At 35.1% G+C, this 13,963-nt stretch overlaps 1 long non-coding RNA gene across 1 annotated transcript; it reads left to right on the top strand.

Annotated features, from left to right (window-relative positions):
- The first annotated feature begins 5,607 nt into the window (after positions 1-5,607).
- LOC149893617 (uncharacterized) lies at positions 5,608-13,751 on the top strand. The gene is made up of 2 exons (XR_016453872.1): positions 5,608-6,034; positions 10,220-13,751. It is a non-coding gene; the product is annotated as an uncharacterized LOC149893617 (long non-coding RNA).
- The last annotated feature ends 212 nt before the right edge of the window (positions 13,752-13,963 follow it).

A 13,963-nucleotide genomic window follows, 5' to 3' on the forward strand; every position in this document is an offset into this window, starting at 1 on the left:
AAAATAAAAACAAAAAAGTTTACTTTGCCCTCACGTGCGAGATGGAGTGCGCAAACATTGCCACTGGAGAGGTGGTAACTCTAACTGATGGAACAGACTGCCTTTTTTTCGTCCAACTCTGCAATTGTTTTGGAGGCGACGGATTTGGGAGAATTTTACAACAGAGCCAAAGAAGCCATCCTTGAAAACATGGCCAAGTACAACGAGATGGGATCAAATTGCAGAGTTTCCACCATCTTGAGGATGGACATTAACATGATCGATTACAACCCCATCAGTGCGAGGTCTTACATTCCTCTTGAGCCTTTTTTGTTGAGCAAAAAGTCAATTATCAACATGGTTAACAAAGACAACGAATACCTCAAGTGATGTGTGATGAGAGCCTTGAAAATGAAGGAAGCTTTGCATGAATTCAAATGATCTAAAAGACCTAAAAATGACGCGAAAAATGATAAAGAATTGATTGAAAAGTGGAAAGAGTTGAATTGGGAAGGAATGAAATTTCCAGTATCGTTGCCGCAAATAAAAAATTTGAGGAAAATAACAAAGACATTGGCGTGCATGTCTTTGGGTGTGAAATTAAGACCATCTACCCTTTTATCCAAACAAGTCGATCGAAAGCATCAAAAGGATTTGACGCTTTCAAACGAAGAGACTTCGTATTATTGTTTGATTAAAAGTTTGAGTCAACTAATTTCCTAACAAGCATCATCACATCAATACAAATCGCATTACTGCAGAAAGTGCCTTCAGAGAATGAGCAGCGCGGAAGCGTTGGTCAAGCACATAATTTATTGCCGAGAAAATTTCCAAAAAAGATGGTTATGACCGATGAGGATAGAAAAGATTTTAATGCCGCGAGAGTGTGTCACATTTGCGAAGAAGATCTCGGAATAGACAAAGTGCGGTACCACTGAAACCTGACAAGAAAGTATCGAGGAGCATCTCATAAAACTTGCAATACAAAATATAAAATTCCAAAATTCTTCACTGTTGTCTTTCACAATTTATTTGGGTACGACAGCGACTTGTTCATCAAGAAGTTATCAGGATGAAAATTAAGTTGCATCCCTAACAATGAGGAAAAGTACATTAGCTTTTCAAAAGAAATTAAAGCGGGAGAGGTTATGAAAGAGGGTAAGTTGACTGAAATAAAGGGAGAGTTGAGATTTATCGACAGTTTCAGATTCATGACTTCCAGTTTAGACGCTTTGTCCAAAAATTTGACCAAAGATCAACGCAGGAACATTGGTCATTACTTCTCTGGAAAGCAGTTTGACTTGTTGCTCAGAAAAGGGGTTTACCCTTACAATTGGGTAAACTTGATTGAAAAGCTTTCTGAGACGCAATTACCACCCCAAGTGTTGTTCTTTTCCAAACTTAACGACGAGGGAATAAGTGATGAAAGTTATTTGCACGCCAAAACAGTATGGGAAGAATTTCAATGCAAAACGTTTAGAGATTATCATGATTTGTAAAACGTGTCAGACGTGCTGATGCTGGCAGAGAAGCTTTTGAGAATTTCAGAAACGTTTGCATCAACAAATACAAACTCGATCCTGCGTGGTACTTTACGTCTCCTGGATTGGCATGGGACGCCCCGCTCAAGATGACCAAAATAAAATTGGAATGTTGAGCGATTTTGACATGATATTGATGATCAAGAAAGGGATGCGCGGAGGAGTCAGCATGATATCGAACCGGTTTGGAAAATCTAACAACAAATACATGGGAGACTCGTTCGATCCGAGCAAAGAGTCAATTCAGTACTTGGACTCTAACAACTTGTACGGCTGGGCGATCTGCAAACCTCGTCCCACCGGATTCGTTGATTTATGAAATCAAGACGGACGATTCTTTCAAAGGCATTTTTGAGGATGTGGAGAGCAGATTCGACACGAGTGAATTTGACAAAGACCATCCTGCCGTTAAAAGCGTTGGTTTCAAGGTAGGTGCAACCAAAAAGGTGATTGGGATGTTTAAGGATGATACCTCGGGAAAACAGATTGAGGACTTTGTCGGTCTCTGGTCAAAATTGTATTCATACAAACTTCATTAAAAAGATTACCAAAAAATGCAAAGGGGTGAAAAGAAATGTGGTTAAAAAATACATCACTCATGAAGATTACAAAAACTGCTTGGTGATTAAGTAAGAAATGGTAAAGTGCATGAGCGTAATCAGGTCAATTTTGCATGAATTGTACACGGAAGAAATTAACAAAGTAGCGCTGAGCGCAGGCGATGATAAAAGAATCGCCTTGGAAGACGGGATACGCACGTTGGCTTACGGGCATTACCGGAGATTTTTACGGGATTTGCAAGCAATTCAAAAAATGTCCAAAAGATTTTTTTTAAAAAAATTGTCACAAAATGAGTAACAATTTCCTAAATGTTGAAGAAATCATCTTGCCGAACGAACCTTTGTCAAACGTTCAGCTGATCGAGGCGGCAAAAAAATTAAAAATAAAAAATTTTAAAGGCGTTTTTGTTAGGGACGATCTTCAAAAAAAGGTAAGGAAAAAAGAATGCGGGATCGTCAACACGGGAGACTCCAGCACAAATGGGTTTCATTGGGTCTGCTGGTAAAAAGACGGGGATGAAAAATACAACTTTGACTCTTACGCCCAACCTCCACTTGTGGAACTCGTTGACTACTTGAAAAGTCCAGTCTTTTACAACAGCGAAAGGGTTCAGTTTGGCAACAGTTCTTATTGCGGACACTTGTGCCTTTACGTCTTGAAAAAATTGGATAAAGGAAAGGACTTTCAAGACGTGGTAAACACACTTTGGTAATCCGGAATTGCAATAATAAAAAATGATTGACAAATTCAACAGAAGCGAATTCAGCGTTTATTTTGACACTCTTTCAACAGACCTCGCCAGCAACGTTTTTATAAGAACGGATGGATCCAGCACCATCACCTCAGACTTGGATTTTAACAAAATCATCAACCTGGCTGAACCGACAAACTCACACGACGCCGCCACAAGAAATTACGTCGAAACTCGTTCAGGTGGGACTGGCGGTGGAGTCATCACCTCAGGCTTGGATTTAAACTCTCACAAACTGATCAACGTGAACGAGCCCACCAGTCTGCATAGCGCCGCCACAAAAAATTACGTCGACGTAAGCACAAGCCTTTGCGTAAAAACAGACGGATCAAGCACAATCACGGGAGGCGTTTAAACTCTCACAAATTGATCAACGTTTCTGATCCAACCAGCTTACGCGATGCCGCCACGAAAAGCTACGTGGACACTCGAGTCGCTTACTCCAATATTGTTTACACAGGCATTAACATGACGTCACACAAACACACCAATTTTGCTGAACCACACAGCATCCTCAGACGTCGCCACTATAAATTATGTTGACACTCTTTCAGGTGGGGCTGGAATCATCACCTTAGACTTGGATTTAAATTCGCACAAGTTGACAAATGTGCTTGATCCCACAAACGTGGGATCAAGCACATTTGTCAAGTTGTGCTTGATCCAACTTTTTGGGATTAGTTCCGTTAGAGTTAGGGTTAGGGTTAGGGTTAGGGGTTAGGGTTAGGGTTAGGGTTAGGGGTTAGGGTTAGGGTTAGGGTTAGGGCCCACGAGGGGCGTCCTTCAATTGTAAAATGCCTTTAGACGCACGTGTCTAGTCGTCTCGTTGCATCGACCTAGAGGAGTTTTCTGATAGATCTTGCGCTTTGGGCTCAGTTAATCGGTCTGTATCCATTGTAAACACGGTGTCTGCCATTAGAAAATCGTTAACCAGGCGTTTGTGAGCTTTAACAACCATCCCTTTGAGTTTAAAACGAACGTTTCTTCAAAAGCCACTCGAGATGGAGGTACTCACGGAGGTTTGTTACGGTAACAACCCTGTGGTTGGCCATCTTCTTTCTTTCCGCAGCGTCGCAAACGCATCGGCCGGTCTCTTAGGTGACGAAAAAACGTCTGATCTCTCGACTGGAATGCTTAGCGTACTAAGATTAGTAGAGTTAGTACTAAGAGTTGCATCTGGCCGCCGTAATTTTCTTCGATGATGTACTTGAAAATTTCGTGACGTCGTTTTCAAACCTCTAGGGTCGATTTTAACCTTCGACCTTAAAGTCGATTTTAGCCTTCGGTGTGGCTCTGTACAACTTTTGCGGTGAAAAAGCTTGCGCGGAGTCTACAGTTGTATTTAGCCGACAGACGCTGGCAACGCAGAAACAGAATGACTCTTGGGCGGCGCAAACCGAGCGTTCAGCAAATTTCTAGCATTTTACGTCAAAGCGGACAATCTGCACGACAAATAAAGCTAACTTTCTCGTTGCAACAGTTAGTCACTGGACGTTGGACGAGTGTGTACAGCTGTTTTGCGTCGAAAGCCGACCGGTGGTCGGATGCGACTCTTCTTTTCATTCGAAAATCAGAACCTGGCCATCAGTCGTGTATCACCATCGAATGCTTAATGTAGTGATTTCTCGAAACGACAAAAGCTTGTAAAACAAACAGCTTCGCTGTACTGTTGCCTAATATGTTAACGGATGGCCAGGAACAACCTTGGTCTGTAATGAATGAGTTCGTTTTTCCATTCGAGGCACTAATTACTGCAGTTTTAAAAGTCACCTAAAGTATAAGCTCATCTCTCCATTCAAGAAAAACAAGCATCAGAGTTTCGGAAAGTTTGCATGCACGACACCACCATCGATGATACTTAAACAAACAGAAAATGAATTGCAAAACAGAACCACTGAATTGCAAAACATAACAACGGACAGCTTGTAAAAAGCATGGTGATGAGCTTCTTCAATCCAATCAAGGAACCAAGCATCACAGTTTCGGCAATGGTGCATGTGCAAATCAGCAAACTGTGATACTTAATCAAACAACTTCACTGTTTTGCTTAGTTTGAGAACGGATGGCTAAGAACAACCTCGTTAGTGAGTATGAAGTCATCTCTTTATTCAAGGAATTAATAATCAGAGTTTTAGAAGTCTCTTACGTGCGATACTACTAATCAACGGTACTTAATCAAACAGCCTCTCAGAATGGCCTAGTTTGAGAACGGAAGGCTAGGAACAACCTTAGTAGTGGGTCATCAGTTCAACTTTTCATTCAAGGAATTAAGCATCTAAAATCTGAAAAATAAAAAGAAGAGCTCTTTGTTAGAAGTTCTTATTTTTATTTTTCCTCAACTTCTATTTCTTTTCTTTTTTTCTTTTTTTTTTTTAATGATAGTTTTTCTTTTTTTTTTTATCTATTTTGTTCGTTTAAATTAATATAACAGGCGTTTTAGGTCGTTTCTGTAACATTATTTAACACTTTTAATTGTAATAAATATTTGAACAGAAGAAAATCCTTTTCGTAACGTTAAAATGTCATAAGAACATTTCATCTTTACCAAATACGCTTGTAAGAATAGTTTCACTTTTAATGTTTGTTGTATATGTCTTTTAATTTAGTGAATCGCAATTTGGATTTTTTTAGGCGCACATCTACTTTAGTTGCTTTTTCTTAAAGAAAGGTCACCAGAGTTCTCTTACACAGCTCCTGCAGCATAATCTTTAACAAAATACTCTTTTGAAAAGTTTTACATTGAAATAAACAAAAGCCATTTGCGTAAATAGAGATAAATTAGAGAATAAAAAGTGCATAAACGCCTCGCTACTTTGATGAAGAAGAAACGGATGACTAGATGCAACTTTTTAATTTCGTGTGCTATCTCTTTCGATTAAGGTACTTTTTGAATATTTTTTCAAAGAAATGTTAGCGTAGTTTTCCTTTTTTAAATTTAAATCATGTTTAAAGGTAGTTTTTGAATGTTTTTTCAAAGAAATGTTAGCGTAGTTTTCCTTTTTTAAATTTAAATCATGTTTAAAGGTAGTTTTTGAATGTTTTTTCAAAGAAATGTTAGCGTAGTTTTCATCTATTAAATCTAAATCATGTTTAAAGGTAGTTTTCGAATATTTTTTCACAGAAAAGTTAGCGTAGTTTTCCTCTTTTAGATTTAGCTTATGTTTAAGGTAGTTTTTGAGTATTTTTTCAAAGAAAAGTTAGCGTAGTTTTCCTCTTTTAGATCTAGCTTATGTTTAAGGTAGTTTTTGAGTATTTTTTCAAAGAAAAGTTAGCGTAGTTTTCCTCCTTTAGATCTAGCTTATAATTCAGATAGTTTTTGAATATTTTTTCAAATAAAAATTAGCAAAGTATAGTTTATTTAGCATGACATCACAAAATACTAAACTCAAAAAGGCAAGATAAAGTATAAGATAAACGTAAAATAAGATATAGATGAAACAAATGTTAGGCTGCATAAAATCAAAAACTGCATTGCCTATCATAAACACAAATGTCTAGTGAGAGCTTTTAAAGTTCGTTCTTTTCGTCTTTTATTTTTGGTGAATCGCGATTTGAATTTTCTAAGGCGCACATGTCTCTCAGTAGCTTTTTTCTTAAGGAAAGGTCGCCAGAGTTTTTTTACGCAGCTCCTGCAGCATAATCTTTAACAAAATACTCTTTTGTATATCATTACATAGAAATAAACAAAAACCATATGCGTAAACAGAGATAAATTAGAACGCAAAAGTGCATAAAAAGCCTCGCTACTTTGCTATAGAAGAAGTGGATGACTAGATACAACTTTGTAAATTCGTGCACTACCTCAATGGATTAAGGTATTTTTCGAAAGTTTTTTAAAAGCATAAATAGCGTAGTCTTCCTCTTTTAAATCTAGCTTATGTCTAAGGCAGTTTTTGAATAGATTTTCAAAGAAAGGTTAGCGTACTTTTCCACTTTTAAGTTTAGCTTATGTAGCTTGACAAAACAACACACAAAAAGACAAGATAAAATATCAGATAAACGTAAAATAAAATATAAATGAAACTAAAGTTAGGCTGCATAAAAAACAAACAACTTAATAATCTACTAGACATGTTTAAGTTGAATTAAGTAAAGTCCTTTGCGCAAATTTGGGTAAATAAGAGAGTAAAAATCCATAAAAAGAAGAAGTGGATGAGTAGATACAATTTTTTAAATTTGTGTGCTATCTCTATTGAATAAGGTAGTTTTCGAGAGTTTTTTCAAAGCAAAATTAGCGTAGTGTTCCTCTTTTAAATCTAGATTATCTCAAAAATAGATTTCGAATAGTTTTTCAAAGAAAGGTTAGCGCAGCTTTCCTCTTTTAACATTAGCTTATGTAGCTTGACATCACAGAACACAAAAAGATAAAAAAAAATATAAGACAAACGTAAAATGAAAAATAGATGTAGCTAAAGTTAGGCTGCATAAAAAACCAACAACATAATAATCTACTAGGCATGTTTAAATTGAATTAAATAAAATCCTTTTCGCAAAAATAGGTATGTTAGAGAGTAAAAGCGCATAAAAAGCCTCGCTACTTTGTTTAAGGTAGTTTTTGAATTGTTTTTCAAAGAAAGGTTAGCGTAGTTTTCCTCTTTAAAGTTTAGCTTATGTAGCTTGACATCACAGAACACAAAAAGATAAAATAAAATATAAGACAAACGTAAAATGAAAAATAGATGTAGCTAAAGTTAGGCTGTATAAAAAACCAACACCATAATAATCTACTAGGCATGTTTAAATTGAATTAAATAAAATCCTTTGCGCAAAAATAGGTATGTTAGAGAGTAAAAGCGCATAAAAAGCCTCGCTACTTAGTTTAAGGTAGTTTAGGGTTAGGGTTAGGGTTAGGGTTAGGGTTAGGGTTAGGGTTAGGGTTAGGGTTAGGGTTAGGGTTAGGGTTGGGTTAGGGTTAGGGTTAGGGTTAGGGTTAGGGTTAGGGTTAGGGTTAGGGTTAGGGTTAGGGTTAGGGTTAGGGTTAGGGTTAGGGTTAGGGTTAGGGTTAGGGTTAGGGTTAAAGGGCCCACGAGGGGCGTCCTTCAATTGTAAAATGCCTTTAGACGCACGTGTCTAGTCGTCTCGTTGCATCGACCTAGAGGAGTTTTCTGATAGATCTTGCGCTTTGGGCTCAGTTAATCGGTCTGTATCCATTGTAAACACGGTGTCTGCCGTTAGAAAATCGTTAACCAGGCGTTTGTGAGCTTTAACAACCATCCCTTTGAGTTTAAAACGAACGTTTCTTCAAAAGCCACTCGAGATGGAGGTACTCACGGAGGTTTGTTACGGTAACAACCCTGTGGTTTGCCATCTTCTTTCTTTCCGCAGCGTCGCAAACGCATCGGCCGGTCTCTTAGGTGACGAAAAAACGTCTGATCTCTCGACTGGAATGCTTAACGTACTAAGATTAGTAGAGTTAGTACTAAGAGTTGCATCTGGCCGCCGTAATTTTCTTCGATGATGTCTTGAAAATTTCGTGACGTCGTTTTCAAACCTCTAGGGTCGATTTTAACCTTCGACCTTAAAGTCGATTTTAGCCTTCGGTGTGGCTCTGTACAACTTTTGCGGTGAAAAAGCTTGCGCGGAGTCTACAGTTGTATTTAGCCGACAGACGCTGGCAACGCAGAAACAGAATGACTCTTGGGCGGCGCAAACCGAGCGTTCAGCAAATTTCTAGCATTTTACGTCAAAGCGGACAATCTGCACGACAAATAAAGCTAACTTTCTCGTTGCAACAGTTAGTCACTGGATCGTTGGACGAGTGTGTACAGCTGTTTTGCGTCGAAAGCCGACCGGTGGTCGGATGCGACTCTTCTTTTCATTCGAAAATCAGAACCTGGCCATCAGTCGTGTATCACCATCGAATGCTTAATGTAGTGATTTCTCGAAACGACAAAAGCTTGTAAAACAAACAGCTTCGCTGTACTGTTGCCTAATATGTTAACGGATGGCCAGGAACAACCTTGGTCTGTAATGAATGAGTTCGTTTTTCCATTCGAGGCACTAATTACTGCAGTTTTAAAAGTCACCTAAAGTATAAGCTCATCTCTCCATTCAAGAAAAACAAGCATCAGAGTTTCGGAAAGTTTGCATGCACGACACCACCATCGATGATACTTAAACAAACAGAAAATGAATTGCAAAACAGAACCACTGAATTGCAAAACATAACAACGGACAGCTTGTAAAATGCATGGTGATGAGCTTCTTCAATCCAATCAAGGAACCAAGCATCACAGTTTCGGCAATGGTGCATGTGCAAATCAGCAAACTGTGATACTTAATCAAACAACTTCACTGTTTTGCTTAGTTTAAGAACGGATGGCTAAGAACAACCTCGTTAGTGAGTATGAAGTCATCTCTTCATTCCAGGAATTAATAATAATCAGAGTTTTAGAAGTCTCTTACGTGCGATACTACTATCAACGGTACTTAATCAAACAGCCTCTCAGAATGGCCTAGTTTGAGAACGGAAGGCTAGGAACAACCTTAGTAGTGAGTCATCAGTTCAACTTTTCATTCAAGGAATTAAGCATCTAAAATCTGAAAAATAAAAAGAAGAGCTCTTTGTTAGAAGTTCTTATTTTTATTTTTCCTCAACTTCTATTTCTTTTCTTTTTTTACTTTTTTTTTTTTAATGATAGTTTTTCTTTTTTTTTATCTATTTTGTTCGTTTAAATTAATACAACAGGCGTTTTAGGTCGTTTCTGTAACATTATTTAACACTTTAAATTGTAATAAATATTTGAACAGAAGAAAATCCCTTTCGTAACGTTAAAATGTCATAAGAACATTTCATCTTTACCAAATACGCTTGTAAAAATAGTTTCACTTTTAAAGTTTGTTGTATATGTCTTTTAATTTAGTGAATCGCAATTTGGATTTTCTTAGGCGCACATCTACTTTAGTTGCTTTTTCTTAAAGAAAGGTCACCAGAGTTTTCTTACACAGCCCCTGCAGCATAATCTTTAACAAAATACTCTTTTGAAAAGTTTTACATTGAAATAAACAAAAGCCATTTGCGTAAGTAGAGATAACTTAGAGAATAAAAAGTGCATAAACGCCTCGCTACTTTGATGAAGAAGAAACGGATGACTAAATGCAACTTTTTAATTTCGTGTGCTATCTCTTTCGATTAAGGTACTTTTTGAATATTTTTTCAAAGAAATGTTAGCGTAGTTTTCCTTTTTTAAATTTAAATCATGTTTAAAGGTAGTTTTTGAATGTTTTTTCAAAGAAATGTTAGCGTAGTTTTCATCTATTAAATTTAAATCATGTTTAAAGGTAGTTTTTGAATGTTTTTTCAAAGAAATGTTAGCGTAGTTTTCATCTATTAAATCTAAATCATGTTTAAAGGTAGTTTTCGAATATTTTTTCAAAGAATTGTTAGCGTAGTTTTCCTCTTTTAGATCTAGCTTATGTTTAAGGTAGTTTTTGAGTATTTTTTCAAAGAAAAGTTAGCGTAGTTTTCCTCTTTTAGATCTAGCTTATGTTTAAGGTAGTTTTTGAGTATTTTTTCAAAGAAAAGTTAGCGTAGTTTTCCTCTTTTAGATCTAGCTTATGTTTAAGGTAGTTTTTAAATATTTTTTTAAAGAAAAGTTAGCATAGTTTTCCTCTTTTGGATATAGCTTATGTTTAAGGTAGTTTTTAAATATTTTTTTTAAAGAAAAGTTAGCGTAGTTTTCCTCCTTTAGATCTAGCTTATAATTCAGGTAGTTTTTGAATATTTTTTCAAATAAAAATTAGCAAAGTATAGTTTATTTAGCATGACATCACAAAATACTAAACTCAAAAAGGCAAGATAAAGTATAAGATAAACGTAAAATAAGATATAGATGAAACAAATGTTAGGCTGCATAAAATCAAAAACTGCATTGCCTATCATAAACACAAATGTCTAGTGAGAGCTTTTAAAGGTCGTTCTTTTCGTCTTTTAATTTGGTGAATCGCGATTTGAATTTTCTAAGGCGCACATGTCTTTCAGTTGCTTTTTTCTTAAGGAAAGGTCGCCAGAGTTTTTTTACGCAGCTCCTGCAGCATAATCTTTAACAAAATACTCTTTTGTATATCATTACATAGAAATAAACAAAAACCATATGCGTAAACAGAGATAAATTAGAACGCAAAAGTGCATAAAAAGCCTCGCTACTTTGCTATAGAAGAAGTGGATGACTAGATACAACTTTGTAAATTCGTGCACTACCTCAATGGATTAAGGTATTTTTCGAAAGTTTTTTAAAAGCATAAATAGCGTAGTCTTCCTCTTTTAAATCTAGCTTATGTCTAAGGCAGTTTTTGAATAGATTTTCAAAGAAAGGTTAGCGTACTTTTCCACTTTTAAGTTTAGCTTATGTAGCTTGACAAAACAACACACAAAAAGACAAGATAAAGTATCAGATAAACGTAAAATAAAATATAAATGAAACTAAAGTTAGGCTGCATAAAAAACAAACAACTTAATAATCTACTAGACATGTTTAAGTTGAATTAAGTAAAGTCCTTTGCGCAAATTTGGGTAAATAAGAGAGTAAAAATCCATAAAAAGAAGAAGTGGATGAGTAGATACAATTTTTTAAATTTGTGTGCTATCTCTATTGAATAAGGTAGTTTTCGAGAGTTTTTTCAAAGCAAAATTAGCGTAGTGTTCCTCTTTTAAATCTAGATTATCTCAAAAATAGATTTCGAATAGTTTTTCAAAGAAAGGTTAGCGCAGCTTTCCTCTTTTAACATTAGCTTATGTAGCTTGACATCACAGAACACAAAAAGATAAAATAAAATATAAGACAAACGTAAAATGAAAAATAGATGTAGCTAAAGTTAGGCAGCATAAAAAACCAACAACATAATAATCTACTAGGCATGTTTAAATTGAATTAAATAAAATCCTTTGCGCAAAAATAGGTATGTTAGAGAGTAAAAGCGCATAGAAAGCCTCGCTACTTTGCTGTGAAAGAAGTGGATGACTAGATACAACTTTTTAAAATCCTGTGCTATCTCTATCGATTAAGGTAGTTTTCGAAAGATTTTTCAAAGCAAAAATAGCGTAGTCTTTCTCTTTTAAATCTAGATTATGTCTAAGGTAGTTTTTGAACAGCTTTTCAAAGAAAGGTTAGCGTAGCTTTCCTCTTTTAAGTTTAGCTTATGTAGCTTGACATCACAAAACACAAAATTCAAAAAGACAAAATAAAATATAAGATAAACGTAAAATAAAATATAGATGAAGCTAAAGTTAGACTGCATAAAAAAACAACAACGTAATAACCTACTAGAATCTAATAAAACCCTATGCACAAATGTAGGTATGTTAGAGAGTAAAAGTGCATAAAAAGCCTCGCTACTTTGTTTAAGGTAGTTTTTGAATAGTTTTTCAAAGAAAGCTTAGCGTAGTTTTCCTCTTTAAAGTTTGGCTTATGTAGCTTGACATCACAAAACACAAAACACTAAAAGGAAAGGTAATATAAAAGTTAATCGTAAAATAAAATGTAGGTGAAATAAATGTTAGGCTGCATAAAAGAAAAAAAAAATCGTAACATAATAATCTTCTATATATGTTTGGATTGAATTAAATGAATTCCTTTGCGTAAATATAAGCAAACTAGTGAGAAAAAGTGCATAAAGAGCCTCGCTACTTTGCTGCAGAAGTAGTGGATGACTATATGCAATTTTTTAAAATCGTGTGCTATCTCTATCGATTAAGGTAGTTTTCGAAAGTTTTTTCAAAGTAAAAATAGTGTAGTTTTCCTCTTTTAAATCTAGCTTTTGTCTAGGGTAGTTTATGAATAGATTTTCAAAGAAAGGTTAGCGTAGCATTCCACTTTTAAGTTTAGCTTAAGTTGCTTGGCATCACAAAACTCAAAACTCAAAAAGAAAAGATAAAATATATGATAAACCTAAAACATAATATAGATGAAACTAAAGTTAGGCTGCATAAAAAACCAACAACATAATAATCTACTAGGCATGTTTAAATTGAATTAAATAAAATCCTTTGCGCAAATGTAGGTATGTTAGAGAGTAAAAGTGCATGAAAAGCCTCGCTACTTTGTTAAAGGTAGTTTTTGAATAGTTTTTCAAAGCAAGTTTAGCGTAGTTTTCCTCTTTTATGTTTAGACTATGTAGCTTGACATCACAGAACACAAAGCTCAAAAAGGCAAGATAAAATATAAGTTAATCGTAAAATATAGATGTAACAAAGTTTAGACTGCATAAAAAACCAACAACATAATAATCTACTAGGCATGTTTAAGTTGAATTAAATAATGTCCTTTGCGCAAATATAGGAAAGTTAGAGTAAAAATCCATAAAAAGCCTCGATACTTTGCTGAAGAAGAAGATGACTATATGCAACTTTTTAAAATTGTGAGCTATCTATATCGATTTAGGTCCTTTTTGAGTACTTTTTCAAAGAAAAGTTAGCGCAGTTTTCCCCTTTTAAGATTAGATTATGAAGCTTGACATAACAAAACACAAAACTAACAAAGGCAAGATAAAATATAAGGTAAACGCAATATAATGTATAGATGAAACTAAAGTTAGGCTGCATAAAACAAACGGGTAACAATACTCTTCTATGTATGTTTACATTGAGTTAAATAAAATCCTTTGCGCAAATATAGGTATGTTAGAGAATAAAAGTGCATAAAAAGCCTCAGTACTTTGCTGTAGAAGAAGTGGATGAGTAGATACAATTTTTTAAATTTGTGTGCTATCTCTATCGAATAAGTTAGTTTTCGAGAGTTTTTTCAAAGCAAAATTAGCGTAGTGTTCCTCTTTTAAATCTAGATTATCTCAAAAATAGATTTCGAATAGTTTTTCAAAGAAAGGTTAGCGCAGCTTTCCTCTTTTAACATTAGCTTATGTAGCTTGACATCACAGAACACAAAAAGATAAAATAAAATATAAGACAAACGTAAAATGAAAAATAGATGTAGCTAAAGTTAGGCTGCATAAAAAACCAACAACATAATAATCTACTAGGCATGTTTAAATTGAATTAAATAAAATCCTTTGCGCAAAAATAGGTATGTTAGAGAGTAAAAGCGCATAAAAAGCCTCGCTACTTTGTTAAAGGTAGTTTTTGAATAGTTTTTCAAAGACAGGTTAGCGTAAATTTCCTCTTTAAAGTTTAGCTTAT

This window comes from Hydra viridissima, unplaced genomic scaffold (genome assembly GCF_058129835.1).
Source record: "Hydra viridissima isolate aposymbiotic clone 2 unplaced genomic scaffold, HvirCarnegie_v1 scaffold_1, whole genome shotgun sequence".
NCBI classification, from domain to species: domain Eukaryota; kingdom Metazoa; phylum Cnidaria; class Hydrozoa; order Anthoathecata; family Hydridae; genus Hydra; species Hydra viridissima.